The sequence below is a fragment of the Protopterus annectens genome, chromosome 4.part1, assembly GCF_019279795.1.
Source record: "Protopterus annectens isolate FY-2018-M chromosome 4.part1, PAN1.0, whole genome shotgun sequence".
NCBI classification, from domain to species: domain Eukaryota; kingdom Metazoa; phylum Chordata; order Ceratodontiformes; family Protopteridae; genus Protopterus; species Protopterus annectens.
This window is the reverse complement of record NC_056734.1, coordinates 350880806-350895707: the sequence shown is the minus strand read 5'-3', so window position 1 is coordinate 350895707 and position 14902 is coordinate 350880806.

The following is a 14902-nucleotide window of genomic DNA, read 5'->3' as shown; positions in this document are numbered from 1 at the left end:
ACAAATGTATTCATGTAGTATGCAAGCTTCATACCTATGTACTGATTGAGGTCACATGTACACAAATTTATTTGACATGCAGATACCCGATGTGTGCAATGCACATACTGTTTGAAACATATGTCATACCATAGTAAAAGCAAAACCCACACTGCATTGACCATCTGTGGCACACACACTCATCATTTACAGGACTCAAACCCCTACCTAACTATGTTATGATACTAGAGAAATACGCATTAACATGGCGCGCTATATGCAATACTGGGTGGTTTGTGTTCTCCTTGAATATTTGTAGGATGCTGACATCATCAGACTTTCCAAAGAGGGATGTACCTCTTTTAATGTGTTTTCCCAGTCTCCAAAAAGGCTACTCCTCTCAAAGGAAATCACACACATACACCCCCAACCAACCCCCCCTCAGGGATGTCCTTGGCCATGGATCACTACATTGGCTGGTCTTGACGCATACATACATATGTGACCTATGATCTGAGAAGCAGCGGCACAATCTGTCGAAGGTTACAAATGCATTCATGTAGTATGCAGGCTTCATTCCTATGTACTGATTGAGGTCACATGTACATAAATGTATTTGACACGCAGATACCTGATGTGTGCAATGCACATGCTGTTTGAAACATATGTTATACCATAGTAAAAGCAAAACCCACACTGCATTGACCACCTGTGACACACACACTCATCGTTTGCAGGACTCAAACCCCTACCTAACTATGTTATGATACTAGAGAAATACGCATTAGACTCAAACTCCTACCTAACTATGTTATGATGCTAGAGAAATACGCATTAACACAGCGTGCTATATGCATTACTGGGTGGTTTTTGTTCTCCTTGGATATTTGTAGGATGCTGACATCATCAAACTTTCTGAAGAGGGATGTACCTCTTTTAATGTATTTTCCCAGACTCCAAAAAGGCTACTCCTCTCAACTCCTACCTAACTATGTTATGATGCTAGAGAAATACGCATTAACACAGCGCGCTATATGCATTACTGGGTGGTTTTTGTTCTCCTTGAATATTTGTAGGATGCTGACATCATCAAACTTTCTGAAGAGGGATGTACCTCTTTTAATGTGTTTTCCCAGACTCCAAAAAGGCTACTCCTCTCAAAGGAAATCACACACATACACCCAAACCCCTACTTAACTATGTTATGATGCTAGAGAGATACGCATTAACACAGCACGCTATACGCATTACTGGATGGTTGCTGTTGTCCTTGAATATTTGTAGGATGCTGACATCATCAGACTTTCCAAAGAGGGATGTACCTCTTTTAATGTGTTTTCCCAGTCTCCAAAAAGGCTACTCCCCTCGAAGGAAATCACACACACCCCCATGGCATTTGCAGGACTCAAACCCCTACCTAACTATGTTATGATACTAGAGAGATACACATTACCATGGTGCGCTATATGCTTTACTGGGTGGTTTCTGTTCCCCTGGTATATTTGTAGGATGATGACATCATCAGACTGGACATAGTAATGTGTATACACATTTTTATGCAATCCCAGGAATGATCCATGTAGGTCGGCAGGTATCAACAGCTTGTACAGGACCCCGTGAGTCTCACCTTGTGTGATCTATCTGTGGACACATTGCCATCCCTTCATATGTCAACACATATCTATGCATAGATTGTTGGTTTTGTGGATACGACATGTGTCAGTGATGTTGATGAAGAGCTGTTCAAAGTCTATGTGGGACATGTGTAGCTCTGTTCCATGATGTATGTCCTGGGTGGCTGCCTTGCAGACGGTGTAGCATGCTTGGGAACCATGATCTGCACATGAACATACCACAGTTGGTAGGGTTGTGTGTTTGTCGGTTTCCAATAGCTCTGTTTATGCCTTCTGCCATGATGCACTCCATGGCCTTGCAGATCAGACTTTATAGGCTTACTGGACTATACTTCCCATGGTGTGTTGTGCACCCACACATGTGGGGAGTGTCATATGTTGCTGTAACACATTTGACGGTTCCAGGTCATGTGGAGTGGGTGAGGCTCAATGGACTGTTCAGGTGCAGGGTCTGTTTGTTCTGTAGTGCATGCATGACACATATTGGGAAACAATGTGATCCAATTGCTGCCATGCTTTTGGCTTTGGGGGGAGATGTTCAGCCATTCTACACGTGATATCTCCTGGTATGATGTCAGGGACTATCGTCAGTGGGGGTGGGTATGTATACATGGGCCTGTCTGACAGGATGTCGGCAATGTCAGTAAGGTACAGTTGTCCCTGACTCAGCACATATATGCGTGTACATTACTATTTATTACATAGCTGAAGGACATGTCATGATTCTCAGTCTGGACTCCTTCTCATCTACTCTTTACAAAACACCGACAAACCTGAGCACTAATCCTGGTTATACTCTTTTACACACTTAACACCCTACTGATCCTTTGTGATCAGGCTACAGAGTATGTCATCATAATATACTGGCATGTCCAGGGGTCGGTTTCATGTGTACTCTCCAGTCCAGCTAGTGAATATTGTGGTTATGACACAATGTCGCATCTGCCTCATGTACACAGACAACCCTCTCCTCCTCACATCACACTCACATATATGTGGGAGATGTAACAATAGTGACATACAGGACGCTGAGCTCTCTTGACCCATGACTGGCATAGTCCATCAGGTGGTGAGGGTGACCACACACACCACATATCAGTCTCAAATACACAGATAGTGACAGCAAACAAACCACATTATCACACATACACATATTCAGAGGCTCTACATACACTCAGAGACCTCCAAAGCAGACACACAGCCAACATACTGGCTGACAGGTTCAGTGCAAACTCCCCCCCCCCTCCCCCCCAAAAGGAGAGATATCTATACCAAACGATTGCAGCCCCCCAAACATCTCCAGCGCCCAAGTGAGAACTGCTCTCTCCAAAGCAAAAAACACAGCATCCATGGGACCTGATGGTGTCCCCGGCTGTGTGCTCCACGAACTCAATGAGGAATTAAACCCACAGCTAGGACAGCTGTTTAATCAAAGTCTTACCTCTGGATACGCACTCCAGGAGTGGCACTGCAACTGTGGTCCCACTTCACAAAGGCGGTGCCTCCACCGATCCTGGAAATTACCGGCCCATTAGCTTGACAAGCCTTATCTGCAAAGCCATGGAGAGGATCATAATGGACCTCATAAATAAAGACAAAGGGAATTTGCAGACTTTGGATCCAACCCAGTTTGGCTTTGTCAAAGGCAGATCATGCCTTTTAAACTTAGTTGACTTTTTCGAAATAGTCACCAAAGCCATTGATGAGGGAAAGGCAGTCCATACAGCCTACCTCGATCTGGCTAAGGCCTTCGATACAATACCCCACTCGGGTATCATTGAAAAACTCATCAGCTTAAATGTTAACCCATACATCACAAGATGGGTTGCAAATTGGCTGAGTGACAGAACCCACAGGGTCAGAGTTGCTGGCGCCATGTCAGACTCGAAGCCTGTCACAAGTGGTGTCCCACAGGGCTCAGTCCTGGGCCCACTCTTGTTTGGCATCTACTTTTCTGAAGTACAAGCAAACACAGGAGGGTTATGGCTGACAAAGTTTGCAGATGACTGCAAACTGGGCCATAGTAGAAAACACATCTGACACAGATATCCTTCAGAAGGGTCTCACAGAAACGGATAACTGGTGCCAGAGCCACGGCCTAAAGTTAAATGCCAAAAAATGCATAGTCATACCCTTCGAAAACAAGGTTACCCCTAGCTACCAAATAGGTGGCAATCCACTGAGCACAGAAGAAGTTATCAGGGACCTGGGGACCCAGGTTGATAGTAGTCTGTCATTCGACACCCGTAGCTAAAGTAGTCAGGAAGACCTTCTACATTGCCCACCTTATCATGAAGGGATTCTCATCTAGATCAAGGAGGTCATAGTCTCCCTTTACTCATCACTCATCAGACCAATGATTGAGTACAATGCCCCATTCGGAATGTATCTGACCCGACACTTGCAGCAGCTGGAGAGGCCACAAAAGTTCCTCACCAAAAGGATACAGGGTCTCAAAATCTGTACTATGCTGCCCGACTGATAGAACTCCAGCTCTATGCAATCGGTATCTGCTTGCGCAGAGGTGACCTTTGCCTAACATACAAGGCCATGTCAAACCCAGATTTGATGAATATGCTTCACCTCAAAAATCTAGATCCATCAGAGCCACAAGGGCGGGAGACTTAAACCTCGACACGGCTATTAATAGAACGTGCTGGAGGGATAGATTCATCACCCAAAGACTCCCTATGCTGTGGAACAAAATCCCGGTACATGTGAGGCAGAGCACCTCGCTGGCCTTGTTCAAGAGAAATCTTGACCAATGGATGGGAGATCGCAGATATACCCCAGGGATTACCTCAGTGTCACTGCTCGACAGAGGCACAGCAAAATAATGGGTATAGTTCCCCACACTAAAGGGGTGGCGTAAGCCACAAAACGATGGGCTAGGCTTGTAAATGCCCTCGGGCAGATAGCCTAGTATGAACCTATGAACCTATGAACCTAACTGCTACCCCACTACAATGCCCACATGTCACACAGTTCACAATGTCAGTGTGCCACACAGTCACTGCCCTTTGGGCTAAACAACACACCTGATACACTTGTTATAGGTGACACTTAATGTCAAACACACTATCGTCCCACTCACCAGGCCAGACAGGGGAATAGTCACTTTGAGCTGTCTCTCAGGTGCCAGGATCCACCAGATAACACATGCACTCAGGTCACTCCAAACCAGGTCCAGGACTGGCTCCATCATTGTCCATGCTGGTGCGTACAACCTCAGACGTTCCTCCCTGGACCACATGACATGGAACATAGAGGAACTCTGTGATCATGTAGCCCAGCCCAGTATTACCCTGACCTTGTCTAGCATCTTACACTCACCAAGTATGATGTCACAGTATACCAACAAACTGATCACGTTTAACAGTTGGCTTACATATTGGTGTTATTCAAAGGGGATACATTGTCTGTCACCCTGGGGTGACATGCTCAACATGCCACGTAGCTTCCCTATGGACAGCTTGCACCTGTCACCCTTGGACTTTTGAATACAGGCTAGGGCACTTGCTGCCACCATACTGCCCTATTTAAGCAGGGCTCAAAGGACAGAACCACCTCCATACACATTACAGAGTACACGACACTGAGGGTAATGCTGCTCAACACCAGATGTCTTACCCTCAAATTGCGCCCACTTGGGAATCTCCTCAGTATGGAGGATAGCAATATCTGTGCACTAACAGATGCATGGTTGAGGCTCCCACATGCACACCAGCACTACCAGGTTGTATTTCATACCATGCTTTCTGACCACATAACTCGGAATGGCCAACACAAATAGGGGGAGTATCCATATGCATCACAGATACACATACCTCCGGGTTGGTAGCACTGCACAATGCATCACGGACCATACATATGCACCTAACATTGTGCAAATCTGCCTTTTGGTTTGTTGCCTGCTACAGACCACACTCCCTAACACAGCAACCTCACTCAGCTTTCCTGGGAACATTGGACCATATGGAGGTCTCCCCAAACACCATTATATTGGGTGACGTCAAATACCCACACATTGACTGTGGATAATACTCAGGCCCCAACACCCTCTCCCAACAGTTGCTACTATTTCTAAGCTCATATGCTATGGCACAACCGGTCACCACACCCACAAGAGGGGACAATATATTGGACATGATTGTCACCGACATGGGGACTCTATGTTCCACACCTGCGATATACCCCTCATTGGTAAGGGCAGAACATACTTTATCTCACTGGACATCCATATCCTGTCCCCACACCCATCCTGGGTAATCTTGGTAAACTTCCCAAAAGCAAACGTCACTCTCCTCCAAACCACGGTGGTATCCATCAGAGATCCTGGGTCAGTGGTAACTATGGCTCAGACTGCTGAATCATTTACATACACATTCTATGGACACCTAGTGGATCGCATGGATAGTTACATCCAAAATAACAACTGGACTCACTCCTCCAATGGCAGTGGACCTGTCTGGTAGACCCCAGCCATTAATACGCTTTACAACAAATGGAGGAAGCTACTACATGATAGAGCACAACCCCAGACAGGGAAGGCACCTGTGATCTGTACTAGCGGACTGCTACAATTATGTCAGGCATGCTTCTAATGGGCAATTGCACCAGACATGTCGGACACTCACAAGGCCTTCTTCTGTTGATTCAGGGACCTGGCTGGACACTCACTGATATGCTGCGTGTTACTGCATACTGACTAAACATACCCTGAACCCACTGACATTGCCAACATCCTGGCAAACAGGTTCAGTGCAGATGTGTCCCCCCATCCCCCTAAGGTGGTACTGTCCATACCAACAGAGTGTAACCTCCCAGACATCACAAGTAAACAGGTGAGTGCTGCCCTCCCCACAGCGGACAACATGGCATCAATGGGACCAGATGGTGTCCCGGCCTGTGTTGTACACAGCCTTCATAACAGACGTAACACTCACATTATGTCACTGTTTGATATAAGAGTTCCTGCAGGATATGTACCCATGAAATGGCGTACAGCGATAGTCGTCCTGCTCCACTGAATACTGCTACAACAGACCACAGACAATATTGGCCTAAAAGGCTAACTAGCCTGTTCTGCAAAGCTATGGAGTGCATTGTAATGGGACTCATGCACATAGACATGGGAAACCTACAGACACTGGGTCCTACACATTACAGCATTGTTGTGGGCAGATCTTGCCTGTTGGACCTGTTCATATTCTTTCAACAGTTACCAGGTCCATCAGTGTTGGGATGGTTGTCCACACAGCCTGCCTGGACCTTGCACAACCCTTCAACACAATGCCCCACTCGGCCATTATGCATAAGCTCACCAGCATCAGTATCGACACATATCTGACACGATGGATTGCTACCTGGAGCAGGGATAGCACCCACATGCTCAGTGTTGCAGGTGCCATGTCTGACTATACACCAGTTACACCTGGCATCCCACAAGGCTCAGTCCTGGGACCTCTCTTGTTCAGTATATATTTGTGTGATGTACAGGCTATCACAGGAGGGATATGGCTGCCCATGTTCGCAGATGACTGCAAACTGGGTGCCATAATCAGCTCTCCTGCTGGCACATTCATACTCATACAGGGTCTCACAGAGATAGGTTGACTGGTGCCTGAGCCATGGCCCACGGCTACATGCCATTAGTTGCATAGTCAACCCCTTTGAGGATGACAAGATGCCCACACATTACCACATAGGTTGTAATCCATTACATACAGTAGTAGTTGTTTGAGTTTGGGGACATGACCTGTTCGTACTCTCGCCTTTAACAATCCTATTGCCATAGTGGTTAGACAGTACATCTACATAGCCCACCATATCCCACATGGTTTCACATGTTGATCACGTGTGGTCATTGTGCCCCTATACTCTTCACGACCATGCTTGGTTACTATGTCACCTTTGGGATGTACCTTACTTGACACCTGCAGCAACTGTAATGGCCACAAATGTTACTCTTCGAGCAGATGTAGGGACTCACACAGATGCCCTTCACAGTTCCGATACAGTAACTCCAGCTCTACTCAGTCACTTACCACCTACACGGATGTGTTGTGTGCCTGTAGTTGAAGGCAATATCTGACCCAGACTTACTGGACATGCTCCACCTCAGGATATCCGACTCCCTTGCTGCTACACACTCCAGGGACATATACCTCAGCACTGATGTTAAAAGGACATGCTGGGAGGACAGATTATTATCAGAAAGCCTCCACTCACTCCGGAGTGTAGTCCTGGTTTTGCATAGGCAGAGCCACCCACTGACCACCTACAGGTGACATCTTGACAAGTGGATGGGTGATCGCATGTTTACCCATGGGATATCTTCTGGGTCCCTGCTAGACAGAGGCACAATACACTGAACATAAATGGGCTATCTTGTGTGACCTATTATTCACAGGCACAGTGCTCTGATTTGACTGGGTTGCAGTAGCCAAACACACTCTGGCTATGCTTGTACATGCCCTAGGGCAGATAGCCTAGTATCAACTTCTGAACCTATGATAATTTTCATGATGCATAATGTTTATTGCTGATACTGTTTGCAGGTTTTTATCATCTTTGCTTTCACACTTTATATGAACCGCTTAGGTATCTGCAGAACATATTTACTTATGTCAGAGTTCCACTATATTATATACGTGTCTGTTGTCATATAAGTGTGTGCACAGGGCAGATTGCTGTGTAGTAAGAGGTTCCTGGGTTAACACATGCAACTGCCTGCTATGTGTGGCCCAATGCTTTACTCCAACATGGCCTAAGTGTGTGAGCATGCCCAGTTCAGACTGTCAGTGTTCTGTTGCCTGACATTTGTCTTATGTATTCAAGTGTGTGAGCATGCCCAGTGTGACCTTTCAGTATGTTGCTGTCTGAGGTCCACTACATTTGTTGATGTATGTCTACATGTCCATTATTAACATTTGTACTGTGTGTGTTGAAAGTCAGGTTCTATTCTTACTGCAGGACTCACCTTTGTGTCATAACTCGACAGGGATTATGCTGTACCTGCAGGGTTTCCGTGAAATACTTTGCATAGACTTATCAACATTTCTTCATACAGGCTAACCACTGCACTACTATCATGGTTTAGTGGTTCAGTACTATGACTATAGTGCACAGTATCCTGGGTTTGAGGCCCATTGCCACTTATATTTTCATACTGAGCAGACCAGACTGCTTAGGGCCCAGTAGAGCAAATATGAGCATGTTGGCTTTTGTTCAGCTATGCCCTACCTAGACCCAGCTTGTCCAACATTGCTCAATATTAACCATCATTGCTGGACATTGGCCAATATTACTCTACATTGATCACATTTGTAGTAGTTGGTGTGTGCAATTTTGTTTACATTGACTTCATGATGGTAAATGCTGTTTAGCACTGCTTTATATTGCTTAACACATGGCAATCATACCTCAGGTGTTGATGCGGGGCTGCCTATGTCGGTTGCACATACTACACTCCCTATACATGTTTGAAAGCAAGTAGTGTCACCGTAGGCATTCATTTTACTATATGTGTGGGTCAGAGAGAGGTATAATTTCCAGAGTTCCTACTGAGCCAGTGTATGTGCTATGCGTTGCCTCTTTGCCAAGGCCAAAGCATACTGGGCATGCCTCCTTCTGCCTACTGGGGCAGGCTCAGGTTGTTCCTCCTCCTAGTCACACTCTGCCTGTGATGGCCTTGGCAATGGTGGGGGGCTGTTTGGCCCAGGCCTATGCTGGTCCTGCTGCAGCTGTTTTTACAGGATCATATTATGTAGCATAGCACATGCCATGACAATTTGGGTACATGTAATTGCTGAGTACTGCAAGGCTCTACCAGATGTGTCCAGGCACCGGAACCGTGAGTTGAGCAGCCCAAACACACGCACGATTACATTTCGTGTTTGTGCGTGTGCCTCTTTATGGCGTTCCTGTTCAGGTGTATGTGCATTTCTGATGGGTGTCATCAGCCACAGCTCCAGTGCATAGCCAGCATCCCCCACTAGGTGACCATGTGGGATGTCCCCATTGGCAAATGTCTGGTACAGCTGCATCAGATGCCAGATATGGGAATCATGGCAGCTTCCAGGGCAGCCAGCACACACATTCAGTATTATGCCCTGGGCATCGCACATGACCTGGCAGTTGATGGAGGGGAAGCCCTTGCGGTTGAAGTAGACCATACCTCGCTCACCGGCTGGTGCTTTGATGCATATGTGCATGCAGTCTATTTCACCCACTACCTCAGGGTATTCCACTATTTGCTGGAAGAGACACATATTGCTGGCCAATACCTCACGGGAATTGGGGAAAAGTACATGATCACCGACATGTGCTGACATGGCATCCAGGAACTGGTGCAGTACCCTGGATGCTGATGCCTGTGATATCCGCATCATATCACCAGTTGGTCTCTGGAAGGTGCCTGTTGCTAATATTCTTTGGCCAACACATACCTTAGTTTCCACTGGGATGGGTTCCCCTCTGTTGGTTCTGTGTGTGAGGCTTGGCCTGCACAGCTCAACAATTTGTCTCTGTCCACTCTATAGTGCTCCACTATCTCCAGCTCATGTAGCCCCTGGTAGGTAACCCTGGGCCTGTACACCCTTCTCCATCTCCTCACTGTGGGCTGTCCAGCAGCATTTGCATTATCACCACCCTCAGCATGTTGCATATGTCACCTTATAACAGCAATGGCAGCCCCTAACATTTTTTGTCTCAGTGAAGCCTTTTCAGTTTTCACTTCTATTAGCTTACTGCAGTGTTGCAGTGCCTCTTGAGAGAAACATAATGGACTCTTGTTTGCAGAGTTTTAAGTTCTGGGCTGGGCTGGGCTAGTGTTCTGCCTGGGTAATTGCCTGATTCTGATTGTTTTCACCTGCTAGCTCTGCTAGTACTCCCTGGTAACTTCCACAATTTTGTGTGCTTCCTTTTTCCGTACTGTTTCCTCAAGGGGAGGAGCGCCGCGCACACAAGTGCAAACATGCACATAGCAGCTAACACTCATGCACACATGCTTACATGGACTAAAGTTTGCTTATTCTTCTTAAAACGTGCACACACCAGCGCAAAGGCGCTTACAACTGTTTACACAGCCTTACATATGCTTACTCAAGCTTACACATGTGCACACACGCTTACATGTGCGCACACTGTCTTACTTGGGTTTACTGGGGCGCACACGCGCGCATGCATGCTCAGCAAAAAACTTTGGTGTTATCCACGGCATACACCTTCGATTTCTTGACTTTACCTTGGCTTCCTGTTGACACACCTCTTTCACTATTATGTAAATGTAAGCTGACATGTGTCACTCTGCTCCAATGAGCTTCACTTCTTTCATACATACCCCCCTCGTGATGTCACCTATCTTCTACTCTGTTACTCCCCTTATCCTACTCCTACACTCCACTGACTGTGCTCATTTGCTATGTAAACTTGCGATTCACTATCCTAACTCTCATTTGCATAGGATTGCCAACTAATGCTTAGTTACATCTCTTAGACTGAGCTTCCCCCCTTAGCAACCTCTACTCGGTGGCCATGTTGTCTTCAGCCTGCATTCTCTTGCATTGTAAATTAATTTTAGCTATAAAATCCACATTTGTGGATCTTAATTATTAATTTTCTGCTTTTTATGGCACAGCGCGTTTGCGCGGTGCTGCGCTATGGTTCAACCCCGGTGATCGGGATAAAAAAAAGTTATTTTATTTTTAATTTTCATCACTTCTCATTGCCAATGGCCGTATTTTTGGCCATTGGCATGCTTCCTCCTGTGAATGCATGCTTTTTTTCAGGCTGACACGGCTCCGTTTTGCTATTTGCAGAACCATACTCGGTTATCAACTGAGTACATTTCTGCAAATAACACTACTCCTACTCGGACAGGTTCGGGTTTCCTGGATCGCAAATTTACCTCATTTGCATGGCTTTCACCTGCAATTGAGGTAATTTGCATATCCCAGCCCTGTCCGTGTAGGACTAGTTTGGAGAGCTCAGTTGCACGTCCCTACCGGCTGTTCCTAGATCGCTCGGCGGACATGTTGGCTGCATGGAGTCTTACTCTACTCTAAGACTCTGTGCAAGCCTTCGTGAATCCAGCCCATAGTGTAATTCATTACAACTCCCCATGTGTGTGCATCCCCCCCACACACACACACACTCTGAGAAGCCAAATTAATGGTCAGTTGCTTTCATGCACAAACAACATGCCTTCCCACCAAAAAATCCACTCCAATTGAGTACAATTCTGTTGTCTGATTGTGAAGAAAGTAAAATACATAATGACCTCATAGTAATGTATTTCAATGTACTGCTCCAAATGACATGCCATGTTAATGATCATTTAATAGTGTTTATATAAATGTTCTGTGCTCACACACACACACACACACACACACACACACACACACGCACGCACACACACACACACACACACACACACACACACACACACACACACATACACATGCACACACACACACACACACACACACACACACACACACACACACACACACACACACACACACACACACAGCTTGCCTTATCCAAGAGATAACTACCTTCTGTGTACCACTGATGTTAACTTATGGTGAAGGTGAAAGATTGACCACAGTAAGTAATATATTCCAACTTGCTGCTTTTGTATACATGTGGACGTCTCCTCCATAATATCATTGTACAGCCTTTTGCTTCCAAATACAGTTTATCTCTCCCTCCTCCCATTGAGTAATTACATCCAATTTATGCTTAAAAGAAAATATAATACATAATGGCCGGTGTAATACATTTCCTCCTGCTACTAAAATTCACAGCCACCCCCTACCCCATACCCAATCATTATAATAAATAAATAGTTTAAAAGATGAATGTGTAACCTCAGTGGACAGTATATATACCGTCATCTTTGCCTAGCAATACACCTGATGACCTACCGGCACTGATAAAGCTGCGTATAAAAGAGGAATGTCTCTGAAGTTCAGAATCATTTGCTAATGCTAATAGCTTATGGAAATACTAATATCAGGTGCTCTGGGCAAACAGTCTCTAGCCCTTATCACACATTCATTTTTTCATTGATAACACACTTATCCAAATCAGGGTCATACTGAACCCTCAGTTAGGATTAGTAGGTAGATGGAGAACTAACGAATGAATACATTTTCTTTTCTTTTTTTTCAGTTTTTCTGAAGCAACTTCAGTTTTTTTTTTTTTTTTTTGAGGCCTCATGCAGTTATACTTGATTAGGCAGACCACCCTGCAACTGCAGGTTTCTTGGATTCTACCATTAGCTGCATTACTGTGATCAAATAATAACAGTAGTGGTCATTCACTTTCATTTAGAAGCTGCTTTTGTGTGCCCTGGTTGCTATCATGTCACATGTCATATTGTGACTAAATAAAAAAGAAAAGAAAGAAAGAAAGAAAGGAAGAAGTAATGACCACAGTAATACATTTCAGCTTGTTGTGGTCAGGCAACTCATTGTAACCTCCATATGTACACACACACACACACACACACACACACACACACACACACACACACACACACACACACACACACACAATATTAGTGGGTTTTTCATAATTGATGTAATTGCACCCCGTAATATTTTTACACTTTCAGAATTTATTTTGTGTGTTTGGTGTATTTGTTGGATATTATAAAGATGTTTTTATTTTGTGAGACGGAAAATTTATCAGTGCTCTTGGACAATATCAATTCCTGCCCAATTTAAAAAAATAAAAAGGAAAATTTTAGTGTCCAGAAATACTGTAAATTGCATCCACATTTCTGTAAACCATTTTTCCTCTTTTATCAGAAATATAATTTATTTGCCCAAAAGGCTATCAGATGCAGTATTACAACTGTAAGATGAATATTTTGGTGTAAGACTAATACACTAAATAGTTAAGATACTCAAGTTCATTTGATGATCATTTGATTTTTCTGGAGTTTATACTTGTAGGTTGAGATTCAAAGACAAGACTGCTGATGTAGCACAGCATGTAAATGCAGTGCTTTCAGGTGCTAAAAGTCAGAAGCGTAGCTGGCTCAACTAGTGCTGGTTCTATTAACCAGCACCCTACTCCAAAAAAAGCAATTCACTGTAATTAGCTGAATGTTAGTGATATACTGATATGCTTACCAGCTCTTCCATTGAAGAGCAAAAAGAACAAAAAAACCCACTTTATTATAATAAGCTGATGGCTGCAGTCATATCCACACATTCCCTGCTCTTCCACTGAAAACCTACCAGGTAGCCAGATGCACAACATACCTCCCCCTAGCCTCAGTCATTTAAGACCCATTTCTATGCTTTGCCCCTGACCCTCCTTCTGTATATTTTATAGAAAAATATTTGTCTTTTTAAACTGTAGCAAACTGCTTACTATAAATGTAGTAAACAGTTGCTGTAGTTTATACCCTGCCTGTATACATCAAAATCCAGTCCACGCAGGATGACTGCCTATCACAGATAAACACTCAGCACCACAAGTAACGGCCATGACTAGCTGGAATGGGAGAAGATGTGAGACGAGTTTGTTCGAATATGTTAAATGTTTGTATGTGGAGGGCCCAGAAAGAAATTTTAAAAAATTACATATTTAAGTGCCTGCTACAAAGTATACTCTTATTTTGGTTGTAAATGCTTTCAGTTTACCATGACAGTATCAATTCCTGTTCCATTTTTAAAAAAAGGAAGATGTTCAGAGTTCAGAAAAACTATGAACTAGATCTATGTTTCTATGAACCAATTTGTTTTCATTTTCAGTAGGAGTATAATTTATTTACCCCCAATTTTATCAAATGCAATATTATAAAGCTCTTGGTTTAAGACTAATGCACTGGATAGTAAGAATATTCAAATTCACTCCGTGATCATTTGACTTTTATGCAGTTTAAATATGTAAAGTAAGAATCACAGACAGTGCATAGCTCTAAGCGATACATTAAGACTTCTGACCTTCCTTACAGCACTTTGAAGCCCAGTACTGTGCACCACAATTGCATGAAGTCTTTTTCTTTTGAAATGAAAGATGCACAAGGACTGCCTTTCTTTTTTTCTTTCTACTGATATATTAATCAATATAGATAAAGGGAATTTCATTGATGCTATATTTGTAGTCCTTACCAAGATAATTGACCTTAAGCTGTGGTGGTGCAGCGGTAGCGTTGTCACCCCCCAGCAAGAGGTTCTCCTGTTCGATTCTCAGCTGGAGCACCTTCTGGGTGGATTCTGTATGTCCTCCCCCCAGTCGAGAGGTGTTTAAAAGACATGCGTGAACAG